Consider the following 16736-nt stretch of genomic DNA (forward strand, 5'->3'; position numbering starts at 1 on the left):
TTCAATGCCTGCCGATTTTCCTGATGACCTCATTCATATGGGGAGGGAAGGTGGCCAGAATTAAAAAGGTGCTACCACAGAGAGGAAGGCAGGCAGGGGGTTTGAGTCTTCTGAACCTGATGTATTATTACTGGGTGCTGAATGTGGAGAAGGTACGGAGCTGGGTCAGAGGGATTGACTCCCAATGGGTCAGAATGGAGGAGAGTTTGGGTAGGGGGTCGGGATTGAAGGCGCTAGCGACAGCGCCACTCCCGACGGCCCTGGAGAGATACACAGGGAGTACGGTAGTAATAGCTTTGTTGAGAATTTGGAGACAGTTTCGACAGTACTTCAGGTTGGGGGCAAGGTCAATGGAAATGCCGATTCGGGGGAACCATCGATTTGAGCCAGGGAAGTGGGATGGAAATTTTCGGAGATGGGAGGAGAAAGGAATTAGGATACTAAAAGATTTATTTCTTGGGGGTCGTTTTACGGGATCGAAGGAGCTGGGAGTGAAGTATGGGATGGAGCAGGGGGAAATATTTAGATACATGCAGGTTCGAGACTTTGCCAGCAAGGAGATTCAGAACTTCCCAGCAGAGCTGGCTTCCACATTGCTGGAGGAGGCGCTGACGACAGGGGGACTGGAGAAGGGGATAGTATTGTCGGTTTACGGGGCTATTTTGGAGGAGGACAAGGCGCCGCTAGAAGGGATCAAGGCAAAGTGGGAGGAAGAGTTGGGTGAGGGTATGGAGGAGGGGCTCTGGTGTGAGGTGTTCCGGAGGGTGAACGCCTCCACCTTGTGTGCGAGGTTGGGGTTGATACAGCTGAAGGTGGTGTATAGAGCGCACCTTAAAGGGTGAGGATGAGCCAGCTTTTTGAGGGGGTAGATGTGTGTGAACGTTGCGGGGTGGCCCCGCAAACCACGTTCATATGGTTTGGTCTTATCCAAAGCTGGAGGATTACTGGAAGGTGTTTAGGCTAATCTCTAAAGTGTTGCAAGTGAAACTGGACCGGGGCCCTCGGGAGGCCATATTCGGGTGTCGGACCAGCCGGGGTTGGAAACGGGTGCGGAGGCAGATGTTGTAGCCTTCGCCTCATTGATCGCCCGAAGGTGGATTCTGTTAGGGTGGAGATCAACCTCTCCACCCTGTACCCAGGCGTGGCAAGGGGGGGGGGGGGGGGGACCTGCTGGAATTCTTGATGCTTGCAAAGGTCAAATTTGAACTGAGGGGAAGGATGGAGGGGGTCTACAATTCATGGGCATCATTCATTGTGCACTTTCGAGAATTGGATCACATCGAACATCAGTGGGGTTGGGGGCTGGGAGGGTTGGGGGAGGGGGGCTGTGTGTGTTATTGGTGACTATGGGTGATTCCTGATTCCTTTTTGTCATTTGTTATGTGTTAACATGCGGGCTAATGTCTGGGGTTTGGTGGGAGGATGGGATCGTTGTTATTGATATGGGGATTGATATTTCATTCGTTACTGATTATTGTTTATTGTTGGGTGTAAATTTGGGAGAAAATGTGAAAAAGGAGAATAAAAAATATTTTAAAAAAGAAATCTACAAGTTGTGAATCTTTGGAATTCTCTACCCCAGAGGGCTGTGGACGCTCAGTCATTGAGTGTGTTTAAAGCAGAGGCTGACAGATTTCTAAATACCAATAACACAAAGGGATATGGGGATAGTGTGGGGAAAAAGGCATTGAAGTGGATGATCAGCCATGATCGTATTGAATGGTGGAGCAGGCTCGATGGGCTGAATGGCCAACTCCTGCTCCTATGTTCCAATGATACAAAGATAGGTAGGAAAGTAAATTGTGAAGAGGACATAAGGAGGTTAAAAAGGTACATGTTAAATGAGTGGGACAAAATCTGGCAAATTGAGAATAATGTGGGAAAATGTGTAATTGTCCATTTGTCAGGAAGAACAAAAAGGCTTATTACCTAAATGGTGAGAGATTGCAGAGCTCTGAGATTCAGAGGGATCTGGGTGTCTAAGAGCATGAATCACAAAAGGCGAGTATACAGGTACAGCAAGTAATTAGGATAGCTAATAGAATGTTATCGTTTATTGTGAGGGGAATTGAATACAAAAGTAGGGAGGTTATGCTTCAGTTATACAGGACATTGGTGAGACCACATCTGGAGCACTGTGTACAGTATTGCTCTCATTTAAGGAATGGTGTCAATGTGTTGGAAGCAGTTCAGAGAAGGTTTACTGGACTCATAACTGGAATTGGAGGCTGGTCTTATGAGGAATGATTGGACAGGCTGGGCTTGTGTCCGATGGAGTTTAGGTGACGTGATTGAACAGTAGAAGATGCTGAGGAGCCTTGACAGGGTGGATGTGGAAAGGATGTTTTCTCTTGTGGGAGAATCTAGAAATTGGAGTCACTTCAAAAGCAATAACTTGTCCATTTAAGGCAGAGGAGAACTTCTTTCTCAGGGGGTTGGGAGTCTTTGGAACTCTCTTCCTCAAAGGGCAGTGGAAGCAGAGTCTGTGAATGTTTTTAAGGCAGAGCTGGATAGATTCTTGAAAATCAAGGGGGTGAAAGTTTATCAGGGGTAGGTGGGAATAAGACCAGAGGAAATAGGAACAGGAGTAGGCCATTCGGCCTTTCCAGCCTGCAACACCTTACAATTGGATCATGGCTGAAACCAACATTTCTAACGTTCACTTTCCTGCCCTTTCCCTGTAATCCTAGGTTCCCTCACTGATCAAAAATCTATCTCAGCCTGAAATATACACAAGGACTCTGTCCCCACAACTCTCTCAGGTCCAAAGACTCTCCAAAGAATTTCATAGAACATGGAACATTACAGCGCAGTACAGGCCCTTCGGTCCTCGATGTTGCGCCGACCTGTGAAACCACTCTAAAGCCCATCTACACTATTCCCTTATCGTCCATATGTCTATCCAATGACCATTTGAATGTCCTTAGTGTTGGCGAGTCCACTACTGTTTCAGGCAGGGCATTCCATGCCCTTACTACTGAGTAAAGAACCCTCTGACATCTGTCCTATATCTATCTCCCCTCAATTTAAAGCTATGTCCCCTCGTGCTAGACATCACCATCCGAGGAAAAAGGCACTCACTGTCCACCCTATCCAATCCTCTGATCATCTTGTATGCCTCAATTAAGTCACCTCTTAACCTTCTTCTCTCTAACGAAAACAGCCTCAAGTCCCTCAGCCTTTCCTCATAAGATCTTGCCTCCATACCAGGCAACATTCTGGTAAATCTCCTCTGCACCCTTTCCAATGCTTCCACATCCTTCCTATAATGCGGCGACCAGAATTGCACGCAATACTCCAAATGCGGCCGCACCAGAGTTTTGTACAGCTGCAACATGACCTCATGGCTCCGAAACTCAATACCTCTACCAATAAAAGCTAACACACCATACGCCTTCTTAACAACCCTCTCAACCTGGGTGGCAACTTTCAAGGATCTATGTACATGGACACCAAGATCTCTCTGCTCATCCACACTGCCAAGAATCTTACCAATAGCCCAGTGCTCTGTCTTCCTGTTATTCCTTCCAAAATGAATCACCTCACACTTTTCTGCATTAAACTCCATTTGCACCTCTCAGCCCAGCACTGCAGCTTATCTATGTCCCTCTGTAACTTGTAACATCCTTCTGCACTGTCCACAACTCCACCGACTTTAGTGTCATCTGCAAATTTACTCACCCATCCTTCTACGCCCTCCTCCAGGTCATTTATAAAAATGACAAACAGCAGTGGCCCCAAAACAGATCCTTGTGGTTCACCACTAGTAACTGGACTCCAGCCTGAACATTTCCCATCAACCACCACCCTTTGTCTTCTTCCAGCGAGCCAATTTCGGATCCAAACTGCTAAATCATCCTGAATCCCATGCCTCCGTATTTTCTGCAGTAGCCTACCGTGGGAAACCTTATCAAACACTTTACTGAAATCCAGATACACCACATCAACTGCTTTACCCTCAGCCACCTGTTTGGTCACCTTCTCAAAGAACTCAATAAGGTTTGTGAGGCACGACCCACCCTTCACAAAACCGTGTTGACTATCTCTAATCAAATTATTCCTTTCCAGATGATTATACATCCTATCTCTTATAAATCTTTCTAAGATTTTGCCCACAACAGAAGTAAGGTTCACTGATCTATAGTTACCAGGGTTGTCCCTCCTCCCCTTCTTGAACAAGGGGACAAAATTTGCTATCCTCCAGTCTTCTGGCACTATTCCTGTAGACAAAGATGACTTAAAGATCAAAGCCAAAGGCTCAGCAATCTCCTCCCTAGCTCCCCAGAGAATCCTAGGACAAATCCCATCCGGCCCAGGGGACTTATCTATTTTCACACTTTCCAGAATTGCTAACACCTCCTCCTTATGAACCTCAAGCCCTTCTAGTCTAGTAGCCTGAATCTCAGATTTCTCCTCGACAACATTGTCTTTTTCCTGTGTGAATACTGACGAAAAATATTCATTTAGCACCTCTGCTATCTCCTCGGACTCCACGCACAACTTCCCACTACTGTCCTTGACTGGCCCTACTCTTACCCTAGTCATTCTTTTATTCCTGACATATCTATAGAAAGCTTTAGGGTTATCCTTGATCCTACCTGCCAAAGACTTCTCATGTTCCCTCCTGGCTCTTCTTAGCTCTCTCTTTAGGTCCTTCCGAGCAAATTTGTAACTCTCGAGCGCCCTAACTGAACCTTCATGTCTCATCTTTACATCAGCCTCCTTCTTCCTCTTGGCAAGTGTTTCGACTGCTTTAGTAAACCACGGTTCCCTTGCGCGACCACTTCCTCCCTGCCTGACAGGTACATACTTATCAAGGACACGCAGTAGCTGTTCCTTGAACAAGCTCCACATTTCCATTGTCCATCCCCTGCAGTTTTCCTCTCCATCCTAAGTCTTGCCTCATAGCATCATAATTGCCTTACACCAGATATAACTTTTGCCCTGCGGTATATACCTATCCCTTTTGATCACTAAAGTAAACGTAATCGAATTGTGGTCACTATCACCAAAGTGCTCACTTCCCTCCAAATCTAACACCTGTCCTTGTTCATTACCCAGTACCAAATCCAATATGGCCTCTCTTCTCGTTGGCCTATCTACTGTTGCTCGTTTTAGCCTTAGTTTACTTATTCTCATTCTGTCACCTTTGCTCATGAGTCGCCAGGTATCTTTCTGATACCGCCACGTGGTTCAAGTCCGAGTAATGATTAATAATCCAACACACCGCTTAGTAAGAGTTAAATCAACACTCATTTATTATATACAGCAATTAATACTTATACATTAAATCTACTGCTAAACTACTTCCTACAACTAACAGGCCAATACGTAACTTTGGAAATGGCCCACCAGGTCAGGGAAACGAATGGTCTTTTGAATGGGTTCTGAGCCTGCGGGAATCAAAAGCTGGTACAGGTCGATAGTCAGGAGTGTCTATCTGGTAGCAATCGCTGGAGTAAAACTTACGTTATCTTGCAGAAGGGTTTCGAAGGGTCGAGTTGAACTTGGCCCCTATTCTTATAGTCCCCAGGGGCTTCCCGCCTCTTGGGGCAGATCTTGTACCTGGTTCCAAGTGATTGGACTTGGTCCCAATCACTTGGTTCGACGTTCTCCAATACTGGAGCGATTCCTTGATCGAGGGGTGGATGTTTACCTTCCTTTGTGTCAGCTCCTGCTGGCGCCGAAAGGTCTGGGTCGGCTTTGTGTTGCTAATTTGTAGCAATTGTTCCTGGGGATGGCTGATTAATATGCAGATGGCTGGGTTGTTGTGATGTTGATGGCTGCAGGTATCGATTCGGTCTGGCTTCCCCAGAGGCGAATACACTGTTTTACCGGCAGCTGTCTGTTTGAGTCCTGTTGGCTGATTTTCCCATCAGCCTCTTCCGTTCGCCATTTTAAATCGGGGTTTGGCCATTCTAATCGGGAGTTAGCCATTTTAAGTGGCTACATTCTCTCCTTGTGATCCTAACGCGAAGCGTGAAGGATCACATCATTTTTTTCTTTCCATTCCCTGACCGGGGGGGGGGGGGGGGACACCTCCTACATGGCCTCTGCTCTGACCATAGCTATGCACAAAAAATTTTAACTAACAATTCTAAGGGCGCTATGTCAGACAGGGGCATGCATTACAAAATAACAAACTTGGAACCTCTAACTTATCCTTAGTACACTACACTCGCTAAACATTTCATTATCCTACCTTCCTCAGGCATACAACAAAATCACATCATTCCATATAATCTTTCCTGGCTTGGCAGTCAAGCTCAGGATCATACAATTGTTTTGCTTATGAAAAAGTTTGTACATTTCTTTATTTATAACAACAATAAACGCAAGTGAATGCACTTTATTATTGCATTCGCGGGGGTCGGGGGTCTGGTCGTAACCGAACATAGGGGATCTGATCCTATATACCGGGGTTCGAGCGCGGTAGGCTCTCCTTCTCCATTTACGTAGGCGCATAGTCTGCACTACACAGCAGAGTATCGCCAACGCCAACAGTTCTTCGATCACATAGGACAGGGAGTACCAGGTTATGAACCTGGCACACCAGGATGATGCAGTGTCGCTGGTGACTGGGCTCTGGGTACTGCGTGGCAGTGAAACATTAACGACTGGGAGGTTTGAAGTCATGGGGTTCGCGGTCACGCGCAACCAAATGTCCAAAAGTAGTGTGTTGATCACGATGAAGGAAGTCCTCATGGCTGTTCTCTTTTCCTTTTCTTTCTTCTCTTCTCTTTATTTTCTCCGATCCTGGAGCTTCTGGAGTTCTGTAGGAACAAGCATAGTACCTGTAACTATCTTTGTTTAATATATGGTATGCTAGTGTGTCTGTCCTTTGGTGTCAATTATTCCCTTATAATTGGTCACTATGTGTGACTCCCTTATTTTTTTTTCAAAACAAGTTTTAGGACACGGCACACTTCCCAATCATGAACCAGTGCTGAGTTACCATCCAAATGTTCCAGGATGTAAATAGCATATGGCGGCAACCTAAAGGTTATCTAAAACAAATAAAAAACTTTTTGAAATGAAAGATGTCAAATGAGGTGCGTATGGGCCGCGACGGGTAAGAGATGGATGGAGTCCCCGGGTAGGACGGCTACCAATGCCGTATCTCCCCTACCCGACCGTGATTGACCAGCGGGGGGGGTCCCCAGGCAGGGCGGGTCTCACGCCGTTTCTCCACTGCCTGAGCAACCGACAAGAACGGGCAAAAATGTAGTCATCGTGGTGGGGCTGCCATAGTGGTTCTATCCTTCGAACCAGAAGGGCAGTTACAATCGGGCGTCTGATACCCGAACAAATATCAGCTGAAAAGCTAGTTCCTCTGAACGAGCGTGTGGTCTCTTGACCAGTATCTGCAGATAAGCTAGTTCCGCTGAACAAGCGTGTGGGAAAAAAAATTCTCCTGTCGGACAAACAACATTGAACAAACTTACTAACAACATAAAACATTCTGCAGGTTCCATCAGAAAGGACAACACTTTTCCCAAGCGGTTCCTTTAAAACATCATCTGGACACCTCAGTTCTCGGTTGCGAACAGGGTCGCAAAGGGGTTGGCGGTTTGGGAGTCAGACCCGAGGTCGTCACCTTCTCCCGGGTGCCAAACTCTGGAGTGGATCAGGGCTGAAAGGGCTGCCTGGTGTGAGTTGGGGTCGCTCTCGTCGTTGCGGACGAGGCGGTATGTGTTGTCACGGTGCCAGTAACTGGTGTCTAGTTGGGTGGGGACAAAATTGGGGTCGTCAGTGTGGTTCGGTGGTCGGGTTTGTTCAGAAAAGTGATCCGGATGGGATCACTTGGATCGTAGTTGGAGTCACTGGGCGTGGGTCCGGTTGCATGGGGATAGTAGGGAGGAGTGCTGTGGCTCTCGCCCGAGTCCCAGTCGCTGTCTCTGCTGCTGCAGTCTGTGGGCGTTCCGGGGCGGAGTGTATATTTCGGGGGTGGAGTCGAGGTCGAGTCCGTGGCTGGGCTGGACGTGGTGGAGGTTGGTCGGGATACGTTGGCTGTGGGCGGGGTGTGGTCTGCTGCGTCAAGCATGACGTGGTGTGCGTGGTTCGACTGTGCTCCATAAGCCTTTAACTGGTTTATATGAAACCACGCAGTCTTACCATTGGGGTACTTTATTTTGTAAACGGATGGGCTTACTTTGTCCGCAATGGAATATGGACCCGAGTATTTTGGTGCCAGGAATGTGCTGGGGTTATACACAGACAGCATCACTTGCTGGCCGATATCGTACTCCGTTGCATGCACTGTCTTGTCGAAACAAGCCTTGCTCTGTTTCTTCTTGGTGCCCAATTTTACCGCGGCTGCTAGCTGAGCCGTTTTAACATTAGCAACTAATTGCTCCACGGCTTTCTCGTGTGTGAGGGCCGTTACTTCGGGGCTGGTCAGGTCTAAACCTAACAAGTATTCTGTCCCTTTCATGGGGCGTCCGGTCATGAGAGTGTGTGGGGTGTAACCTGTGGAGGTGGAAACAGTGTTACACAAAAACATCAGCGCAAAAGGGAGGACTGAGTCCCAAGTGGTGTTCTTCTGCTGGACCATTTATCTGAGGGTGGTTTTTAGGGTCCGATTCATGCGCTCCACGATACCACTCGACTGTGGGTGGTATGCAATGTGAATTTTTGGGTGATGCCAAATATCGTGAGGACGTTCTGCATGACACGTCCCGTAAAATGGGAGCCTTGGTCCGATTCAATGCTGCGGGGGAGTCCCCATCTTGTAAAGACGTGGTGGGTTAGAATCTTGACTATGGTTTTTGCAGTGTTTGTGCGGGCTGGAAATGCTTCCACCCATTTTGTAAAGGTGTCTATGACCACAAGTACATATTTATAGCCATTCCTGCAAGGGGGCAATGGACCTATAAAATCAGTCTGGAGGTTAGTCCAGGTGCCATTAACGGGTCGGGTGTGGCTGAGTTGGGCCTTTTTGGCATATCTGTCGGGGTTGTTCTGCGCGCAGATAAGACAACTTTCTATGTAATGGCTTACATCTTCCTTTAGATTTGGCCACCAACAAAGCTGTTTGAGATGGGCTGTAGTGGGATCGATTCCCTGATGTCCATGACCGTCATGGAACAAACAAATCAATTGGTTCCGGTGCTGTTCAGGAACCACATAAAGGGTGTCCTTTAACACCACACCGTCATGTGTGGTCAGTGTATTTCTGAACCCCTCGGAGGCTGGAAACTTCCCCTTTACAATATCTGTGAGATCACTGTCTTGCTTCTGGGCCTCTACTAGATCCTCGATCCTAGTCTGTGTGACCTGAACTGCACTCACTGGCGCGCCTTCGGGGGGTTTCCAAAAATACCCATGTCTGAAACCTGCCTTAGCCAGTGCGTCGGCTTTTACATTTCCAGGGGGGGGGAGGAACGAGGTGGCTGCGGATTTGATGATCACAAAAGTCCTGTTCTGGGCTTTTTCTAAAATATGACGGAGCAATGGGGCTGAGGGGAGGGGTTTTCCGTCTGCGGAAACAAATCCTCTTGCTTCCCACAGGGGCAGAAATTCCATGAGGCTGTTACAGACATAGAGGCTGTCCGAGTATATGTCTGCTGGGCTGGGGAAGGAATCTGGAATCTATATATGCAATGGCCGCAAGCTTTGCTGCCTGCGCGCCTAAGTATCCGGGTAGTTTCAACGATATTTCCTCGAGGGCGCGTCCTCGACATAGATCCCGCAACCTGTTATGCGCTGCCCATCCAAGACTGTGGAAGATCCATCCACATAAATCTTAATGGGTTCACACGTGTCTGGGTGAGGGGGGCTCTGAGATGAATTTCCTATTTTTCTGGGGGGTGTTTTAGCTATAAAGGGGCCTGTGTTGTGGTGTGTAGATATAATTTCACATTCATGGGGGTTCCGGGGTACTGTAAATTGTCGGCTAAGTATGTGTGTGTCTTAGTCCTTTTTACTGTGATGTCCCGTCCTTGCAAGAGAAGGGTCCATCTAGCTGCTCGTATTTGGCTTACTGTACCGTCCTTGAGTCGTCCGTCCAGTAAAAGTTGGGTGGGGGTGTGTTTGGTCAGAATTGTGATGGGGTTCAGTCCGGTAATATATGGGAAATACTGGACTGCCCAGAAAACTGCGAGCAGGTGCCTCTCACAGATGAAAATCCCTGCTCCACAGCATCTAAAAGTGGGGAGGCGTAAGCTACGGGTCTTAACTGGTCGTGCCGTTCCTGTAGGAGCACGGCCGAAAGGGTGCGGTCTGTGGTCGCTACCTCTATGGCGTAAGGGGAAAGCGGGTCTGGAACTTGTAGTGCGGGGGCGGCTATGAGTGCCTGTTTTAAAGAGTCCACAGCATCTGTATGCTGCGGAAGCCATTCCCAGGGGGCTCCTTTCTTTCGGAGGTCTGAGAGGGGTGCTGCCTTTCTGGCGACACCGTCAATGTGGTTTCAGCAGTAGCCAACCAGTCCTAAAAACGACCAGAGGGCTGAAACGTTCTGGGGAAGGAGCAATGTAGCGATCAAGTCAATCCTTTTATGCTTGATCTCGCGTTTACCGTGCGTGATAATTGTTCCCAAATATACCACTTTTTCTTTCAAAATCTGGGCCTTTTTGGGGTTGACTTTACAACCAATTGAATGTAACAATTCCAGGAGTTCGGACAGAAGCACAATGTGCTCTTCCTTGGTGTCTGTCTGCAGTAGTAGATTGTATACATACTGTACCAGACATTCGGGATGAGAAAGTTTTGCTAATCCATTTGTCAGCTGTCGGTGGAAAATGGAGGGGGAGTTGTGGAAGCCTTGTGGCAGGCATGTCCACGTGTACTGCTGTGCTTTAAAGGTGAAGGCAAATTTGTATTGGCACGCCTTTGCCAATGGAATGGACCAGAATCCATTACTGATGTCCAAAACCGTGACGTAGCGGGAATTGAGACCCTGCTTGAGCATGGTCTCGGGACTTGTTGCTACGGTGGGGGCTGCTGCAGGTGTGACTTTGTTGAGCTCCCGATGATCAATGGTCAGTCGCCATGATCCATCGGACTTTCTCACTGGCCAGATCAGGGCATTATTAGTGGAGGCTACTGATCTAAGTACACCCTGCTCTAATAAGCTCTCGATAACCTTTAAGATTTCTCCCTCTGTTTCTAGGGGAAATCCGTACTGTTTTTGGGGTCTAGGGTCAGGTCCTGTTACTTGTACGGAGCCAGTCATCCGTCCACAGTCGTGCTTGTGGGTCGCGAATGCTGCCCTGTTCTTTTGCAGGACTGCCCTAACCTGCTTGTCCGTGCTAAGCGTGGTCGGGTTGAACCAGAATTCGCCTACGTTGCTAATTCTGTTGATGTATTCCCCTATGTTGAGCGTTGCGGGGGCTCTTGCGGATTTCGCCATCTTCCAGACACACTGGTTGACTGGATCGAATGAAAGGTGGTGGGAATTCATGAAATCAATTCCCAGAATGTGTTCTGCTGTGTGGGGCAGGTCAACTAAAACTACGGGGTGTTTGGTGGTGATGGTTCCGATTTGAATGGGTACAGGGGCTGTGATGTGTTCCTGCTGTGAGTGGCCTGTAAAGCCGCTGAGGGTGATAGTGGCTGTAGTGGGCCACGTGTCTTTTTGAAATAGGGTGGAGGAATTTATGGTGGTGCGGGACCCTCCTGTGTCCCAAAGAAATTCGATAGGCTGTCCCCGAATCTTTGCTGCAACTACGGGTCGCCCTGACCTATCCCAAAGGGTATCGCAGACCCAACTGGGGGAGCCCGTACACCGTCCCGGTCAAGTCCGTCTGATCCGAACGGGCGCTAACGCTATGGATGGGCTCTTGGCTTTTTCTTAATCAGAGTGCCTGTCTGCTGGGCTCTCTGTGGCTTTTTAGGGGCATTGCACTCTTTCGCGAAATGTCCCAACTGTCCGCAATTGCAACACTCTTGTGACTTGGGTGGGGGGCTGTTCTTTCCCTCATTTACCCATGTGGGGTTCTGGTGTGTTATTTTCACTGCCTGTATCTCTGCGGCGGCTTGCTTTTCCTCGGTGTTTTTAACGGTGGGTTTGCTCTGAACAGATTGCTCCCAAACGCGGAACAATCTTTTCACCACCCATTTCTCATTATGGGCCTCCTCCGAGGGATCATAACTAGTACAGGATTTCTGTCCTGCATCTGTGGCATGGGAGATAAGGGTGCGGGTCCATTTGGCCATGTTGTCTGGGGACAAATGGGCACGGTCTACGTCTCCAAAAACAGCTGCAAAGTGAATCCACAGGCGTCCAGCGAACGCTGTGGGGTGCTCAGATTTCTTCTGCCTACATTTATTGAGGCCATCTACGGGGTCACCCTGGTTATACCCGATCGCATCCAGGATCGCGGTATGCATTTCTGCAAGGGTGCCTCCTCCTACATTCTGTGGGTCGGGAAGGGCTGCTGCTACCGACGGATCTAAACTTAGAACCATGAGCTTTACATGCTCTCTCTCATCCAAGACGTACATGTGCGCCTGGCGTCTAACTGTGGCAAAGAAATGGTGGGAGTCTGAGCTGGGGAGGAACGGTGTGATCTTCTCGCATGCGTCCCGTAATTGGGTCACTGTTAAGGGGGTGGAATACAGATATTCCGCATCGTCCGGTGTGGCTGTGCAGAGGGTGGTTACAGGGTTCATTGGAGCCGGAACTATCTGCTGTGTGGGGGGTTGGGGTGCTTTTCTCCTTTGGGGCTTTCCCTGCGCACATGTTCCCTGAACATATCTCTGTGCTGTTTCGTGTAACTCTTCCCAATCAGGGCCGTCTTCCTGGTCTAACTTTTCCCCAAAGGTGTCCTGAAAACCTTTTTGCACAGAAAGCAGTGATTGCAGCTCTGCAAGCTGCTTCCAGCATTTTGCGTGATCTACAGTGCTCTGTCTTTGTTCTGTGGTGGCAGCGTGGAGTGCTCTTAATGCTGCCTTGAGATCACTACACTATTTCTGTAGCGTCTCTTCCTGTTTTTCTGTCTCTTCTCTTACCAGGATTGCACGTTGCGTGTCCTGATAGGCCTTTTCATATTGTGACTGGAAACTGCTTAAATGCGCCAGACAAGACTGGTGACCCCGTTTGGTGTCAGCCACCTCTTCATCCTTTGCTGCCAATTTCCTCCTTAATTCTAAATTCTCTTTTTCAACTTCGCATACATCGACTTTACTCATCCGCTGTATGCCCTCAACTTCTTTGCGGAGCGCCTTGACGACCTCCTCTGTGCCTCGCAATTGTGCCAAACAGGACACGATTGCCATCGGCTTGCGAGCTTTTCCCAAGGTATCTCGCTCAGGTTCTCCCACCAAGTATGCCCTATACTTCCGGGACCCGATTCCTCATTATCGCAGAAATCATTCCACAGGGGCCATCCTTTGCCCTTGAGATATTTCCGGATTTCCTCCTCCCAAATGGGACACTGTCCCACTCTACTGCTGCTGGTCGCAAATTCCTCAGGGTTCATGAGGCGCTGCATTGCCTGCATGGTCATCTTTCCTATCTGACTGCTTCGTTTAAATTTGGAACAGGGGGCTAAGGCGGTGTTGTGGATGCGGGTACGGCTTTCGCTAATTTCCGAAAATACAGACTTCCGACAGTTTTGACGCAACAAAAATCTATCAGTTTTACCTTATAGCCCTGTTAGTTACGCATGCATACACACACTTCCGAATTATGACTATGAATCAGAACCGCTTGAACACTTGTGGTTCTCTGTTTCCAATTGGTTTCTAATTCAAATTTCTTGGGTTCTCCTGGAGTGGTTTTCCACTTCTAGATCGGGTCCCGTCAGGATGTCGCCAAAATGTTGCTCATTTTAGCCTTAGTTTACTTATTCCTATTCAGTCACCTTTGCTCATGAGTCGGCAGGTATCTTTCTGATACCGCCACGTGGTTCAAGTCAGAGTAATGATTAATAATCCAACACACCGCTTAGTAAGAGTTAAATCAACGCTCATTTATTATATACAGCAATTAATACTTATACATTAAATCTACTGCTAAACTACTTCCTACAACTAACAGGCCAATACGTAACTTTGGAAATGGCCCACCAGGTCAGGGAAACGAATGGTCTTTTGAATGGGTTCTGAGCCTGCGGGAATCAAAAGCTGGTACAGGTCGATAGTCAGGAGTGTCTATCTGGTAGCGATCGCTGGAGTAAAACTTACGTTGTCTTGCAGAAGGGTTTCGAAGGGTCAAGTTGAACTTGGCCCCTATTCTCATAGTCCCCAGGGGCTTCCCACCTCTTGGGGTGGATCTTGTACCTGGTTCCAAGTGATTGGACTTGGTCCCAATCACTTGGTTCAATGTCTCCAATACTGGAGCGATTCCTTGATCGAGGGGTGGTCGTTTACCTCTCTTTGTGTCAGCTCCTGCTGGCGCCGAAAGGTCTGGGTCGGCTTTGTGTTGCTAATCTGTAGCAATTGTTCCCGGGGATGGCTGATTAATATGCAGATGGCTGGGGTGTTGTGATGTTGATGGCTGCAGGTATCGATTCGGCCTGGCTTCCCCAGAGGCGAATACACTGTTTTACCTGCAGCTGTCTGTTTGAGTCATGTTGGCTGATTTTCCCATCAGTCTCTTCCGTTCGCCATTTTAAATCGGGGTTTGGCCATTCTAATCGGGAGTTAGCCATTTTAAGTGGCTACATTAAATACTGTGTCAGGAAACCCTCCTGCACACATTGGACAAAAACAAACGCATCTAAAGTACTCAAACTATAGCGTTTCCAGTCAATATTTGGAAAGTTAAACCCCCATAACAACTACCCTGTTGCTTTCGCTCCTATCCAGAATCATCTTTGCAATCCTTTCCTCTACATCTCTGGAACATTTCGGAGGCCTATAGAAAACCCCTAACAGGGTGACCTCTCCTTTCCTGTTTCTAACCTCAGCCCATACTACCTCAGTACACGAGTCCTCATCAAACGTCCTTTTTGCCACGGTAATACTGTCCTTGACTAACAATGACACCCCTCCCCCTCTATTACCACCTTCCCTGAGCTTACTGAAATATCTAAACCCCGGCACCTGCAACAACCATTCCTGGCCCTGCTCTATCCATGTCTCCGAAATGGCCACAACATCGAAGTCCCAGGTACCAACCCATGCCGCAAGTTTACCCACCTTATTCCAGATGCTCCTGGCATTGAAGAAGACACACTTTAAGCCACCTTCCTGCCTGCCGGTACACTCCTGCAACTTTGAAACCTTACTCATGACCTCACTACTCTCAACCTTCTGTATACTAGAGCTACAATTCAGGTTCCCAAGCCCCTGCTGAACTAGTTTAAACCCTCCCAAAGAGCATTAGCAAATTTACCCCCCAGGATATTGGTACCTCTCTGGTCCAGGTGTAGACCATCCCGTTTATAGAGGTCCCACCGATCCCAGAATGAGCCCCAATTATCCAGAAATCTGAAACCCTCCCTCCTGCCCCATCCCTGTAGCCATGTGTTCAACTCCTCTCTCTCCCTATTCCTCGTCTAGCTAGCATGTGGCACGGGTAACGACCCAGAGATAATAACTCTGTTTGTCCTAGATCTAAGTTTCCACCCTAGCTCCTCGAATTCCTGCCTTACATCCCTATCCCTTTTCCTACCTATGCCATTGGTACCTATGTGGACCACGACTTGGGGCTGCTCCCCCTCCCCCTTAAGAAACCCGAAAACTCATCTCAGTCTTAAATTGACATCTCTTTATTCTGAGACGGTGCCCTCTGGTCATCGACACTCCAACGAGGGGAAACATCCTCTCAGCATTTACCCTGTGAAGCTCCTTCAGAATCCTGTATGTTTCAATGAGATCACCTCTCATTCTTCTAAATTCCAATGAGTAGAGTCCCAACCTGTTTAACCTTTGCCCCGAAGACAATCCCTCCATACCTGGGACCATCCTCGTGAACCTTCTCTAAACAGCCTCCAATGAAATAATATATTTCCTTAAATAAGGGGATCAAAACTGCTCTCAGTTCTCCAGATGTGGTCTCACCAGCACCTTGTACAGCTGCAGCAAGACTTCCCGACTCTTATACTCCAACCCCCTTGGAATCAGGGCCAACATTCCATTAGCCTTCCTGATTAGCTGCTGCACCTGTCTGCTAGCTTTGTGCGTTTCGTGCACAAGTTCCCCAAGTCCCTTTGTGTTGCAGCTTTCTGCAGTTTTTCTCCATTTAAATAATACTGTTCTTTTGTTCTCCCTTCCAAAATGAACTTCACATTTTCCCACATTATGCTCCATGTGGCAACCTTTTGTCCACTTGCTTAACCTCTCAATATCTATTTGCAAACTGTTTGTATCCCCCTCGCAACTTGCCTTTCCACCTATTTTGTTGTCTGCAAATTTGGGCACAGTACGTTCGCTTCCTTCCTCCAAGTCATTAATACAAATTGTACACAGTTGTGGTCCCAACACTGCCCCGTGGAACCCCACTGGTTACAGGCCACCAATCTGAAAAATAACCCCTTATCCCCACTCGCTGTTTCCTGCTCATTAGCCAATTCTCTATCCATGTCAATATACTACCTCCAACTCCATGGGTTCTTATCTCATGACTTAACGTTTTGGGAGGTACCTTGTCAAAGGCCTCCTGGAAGTTTAAATACAACACATCTACTGGTCCCCCTCTATCCACTCTGGTTGAGACTTCCTCGAAACACTGATAAATTAGTCAGACACGGTTTCCCTTCCACAAAGCCATGCTGACTCTGCTTGATTAGATAATGACTTTCTCAATGTGCTCCTATTACTTCCTAATAATTGATTCCAACATTTTTTTC

The sequence above is a fragment of the Scyliorhinus torazame genome, chromosome 5 (assembly GCF_047496885.1).
Source record: "Scyliorhinus torazame isolate Kashiwa2021f chromosome 5, sScyTor2.1, whole genome shotgun sequence".
Classification (NCBI taxonomy): Eukaryota; Metazoa; Chordata; class Chondrichthyes; order Carcharhiniformes; family Scyliorhinidae; genus Scyliorhinus; species Scyliorhinus torazame.